Below are 3,646 nucleotides of genomic sequence, written 5' to 3'. Positions count from 1 at the left end.
CATGTTTAATTGAAATCGTCGGCTAGTAATCTACTTCAATTAAAATCCGTTTCTGAATGTTATTAAAACATTTTTTTATAATTTATTTAAAATCAATTGTCAATCTTATCTCGTTAAATACTTACCTTACTACTTACCCTACTTTTATTAAGTAATATCACTTTATCATTAACGATTAAGTAAATCGTGTTAATATAATACAACAAAAAAAACTTATTTTTTTTAATACAAGAAAGAAATCATCTGTGATTTTTTTTATATTGAATACAATTCTTCGAAGTGCAGTCGCGTCACAATTTTACAAAATAATTATCGTAATGTCTTTTTATTATACGTCTAAATCATAGTCAGCACCGTATGAAAGTTTTATTCTAAATTAAATGTACCATATGCACTATTAATCATTAAAGAAAAAATTTATTGCAAAGATTAAAGATCTTGAAAATAAAATTATTGAATTTTCTATTTTATACAAAAATTGTAAATTAATAATTACTGATAATCTATAGATTTCAATTGTTAATTAAACAAAAGTGTTTTCAAAAAGTGTTTGCTAAATTTGATATTTAAACTAAAAATTCCAAATTGTAAAATTAATATAATGAATGTTAGAATAATAAAGACATTTGAAGTTTTCCAAAATTTATAATATAGGAATTATTCTGAGAAATTCGATAATTATTAAAATTGACAGGTTACTGAGAAATTCAATATTAAAATTGACACATACAATATGCGAATGTAATTTCTATAGTAGTACATTCGCTCTTAATGGCTTTAATATATCTATATGCAGTATAAATCTAATATTTAATCACCGAAATTGATCTTAATGTTATGAGAGAGAAGAATTTTATTTGAAGATTGAAAATCCTAATTAAATCTTTATTTAATCTCGAATGCATTCACAAATACGTCACATGTAATAGCTAAAGTTTATTAAATTATGTTGAGTTTTTAAAAATTAAAAAATTGTTTTAATATGATGATAATGTGTGTGTATAAGTCTAATCTAAAATGTTATTATTCTTATTATTAATTGTTTCTAATGAGTAAATATTAGTATTTCTATTATTTCTACTAAAATTCAGCTAAAATTGTATGAAATATATATAATAAAATACAAGAATTAATTATTTTTTTCTTGTTTTTTTCCTTTTTTTAAAACTATGTGTGCACATGTGCGCAGATAATATAATGAGTAAACTCCTGCCTCACTTTCTTCAGAAAAATTCTATTTTTATAAGAACATAATGTTTTTTTAATTTTTTCATAAAAATTAAAATTGTAAAATTTTGTTTTTTTATTAAGTTTCATTTCATTTAATGTTATCATAATATTTATTTTTGTATTCTGATAGAGGGTATGTATTAATCAATATGCAGACACTATTTCGAATGTTGAATCAATAATATATATGGCTTTAGTCTGCGTTTTACTGAAGTAATCTTCATGCTCAAATGAACGCGATATATTTCTTCCATCTACTTCCATCTACTTTTTAATTCAATTATGTCAAGTCCAAGCAACATGCTATTTCTTGTATTTACTCTGGATGATTTTCTTGATATTTTCTGTGACAATGACCCGACGACAATCTATTTCAATCTGCCTGTGAAGCGATAACAGTTTTAACGATCACAGAGAAATGTATGTTATACGTCTCCATTTCTCATGTATTCTACCTCTTGGATACTATTAAGCTTCACACTCTCGTCACTGGGGCCGTGTTATTGGTCCGTCTCCTATTCCATCCATGTTTGCGTAATTTTAATAATTGAAATTCCAAATGGACGAATATGCTAATCTCCGTTTCTACCACTGTATTTTATTCACATGTATCTCCCGGAACCAGCCGGACTTGTTTTTCTCCTCATATACCGAGAGATTGTATCCTGGCGCTTTATATCCGCTTCAGCCTCTAGTCTATTACTTTTTTACTGCATATCCGCTGATCTCAAGTCGATCGTAGCGGCTTTTTGCGTTCTGTATTTCCTCCACACTCGGTATTACCTCTCTCGATGTTTCTCTTTCTATTTTTAGTTCTTGATATAAATTCTCTCTACATAGAGACAGTCGAAATAAATTTCATATATGGCAGAAAAATTGTATAAATTTTTTTTTATTTTTATGCATTTTAAATATTAATGGACTATTAAACAAGAGGAGTAATCCGGGGTTTAAAACGTGGTCGCTCCACTCTCGGAATATTTGCGGCATGAGTGTGCAGCTTTATTAATGCTGGAGTATCGTTCCTCGTTCCCTAACGAGCTGATGTCTTCCGCGGGCGAGCCCCTGATCACGCTGTGATAGGGGACACAGTAATCAAGCTGAACGAGCGATAGCAGATCAGAAGACATACTTCAACCATGGTGTACATTTTTAATCGTGCATCTCGGTCGACTACGTAATATATCGCTGCTTTAATTCTCAAGAGTAAAAATATTTTATCTCTTAAACGGCAAAATAAAAAGAACAATATATACAAACAAAATATAAAAACAAAATATATACGTTGCAGATTTTATTTTTTGAAGTGTATGATTTTATAGATATAAATAATCTATTTAATATTAGCGTTTACACTAATGGTCACATTGTTATTGTTATTGATTTAATCTTGATATTAAAAGTAAAAATAAAATAGTTATTTAAATGTCACTATATTAAATCAGCGATATATATATATGGTACAATATAAAAGCGAACAACAATGCATCTCTATAACAATTTTTTCTCTCGTTTTGTTTGTCCCACAATCCTTCCTCGTGAAACGCGCGTCATGAATAATCAGTGACTGATTTTTTTTCATCACCTCGTTTCCTACTTTCGTATTCATTGATTCGTGAACCGCAAAACGAGACGTGCGCTTCCGAAAGATATGGTCATTTAATTTCGTGTGCCATGAGTACAATAGCGGATTATTGTTTGATCTATTCTCAATTCAACTCGTGAATCTCTTGCTCTCGATTGCTCTCGATATGGCTCGGATATTGAGCGCTATTTCATGGGCGCCATCTGATTTCTGCAACGCGATGCGCTTTTTATTTATCATAATGAATAAATATTTGGATCGAAATGCGCCGATCTAAATCCATTACTGGTCGCACGACATGACATGACTCGCGATTTAATATATAAAACCATGTCCTGGTAGTGGACCTGTCATTTCGCATTGTTGACTTCGTTCCTACGTAGTTTATTTAAATTGCGCGAGTAATGTCAGCGAGATTTGACACGGAGATGGCGAAAATTTGGTTCTCATTTCGCCGAATGTTCGATAAAACCGTCGCGTCATTCGCGTCAGTGAAATTTATTCATTATAGAGAATGTAAAGAAGAGGAAAACAAAAACATTTTATTTGTTTATAAGATACTACATTTTTATTTTTGCGTACAGAAAAGTTTTATTTTTTAAGATTTTATTTATTTTAACAAAATTATATTTTAAATATGGTATAAAGATTATTAAGATTATTACTTTATATATGGTATGTAAAATTAGATATATATATATATATATATATGTATATATATATATATATATATATATATATATGATATATTTTTTGTTTTACCTTAGTAAAATAAATAACTATTTTATTCTTTAAGTTTAAAATTAATAATCATATACTATATAATTAATT

Source organism: Atta cephalotes, assembly GCF_000143395.1.
Source record: "Atta cephalotes unplaced genomic scaffold scaffold00030, whole genome shotgun sequence".
NCBI classification, from domain to species: domain Eukaryota; kingdom Metazoa; phylum Arthropoda; class Insecta; order Hymenoptera; family Formicidae; genus Atta; species Atta cephalotes.
The sequence above is the reverse complement of the archived record's forward strand: the minus strand, read 5'-3'. Positions refer to the sequence as shown.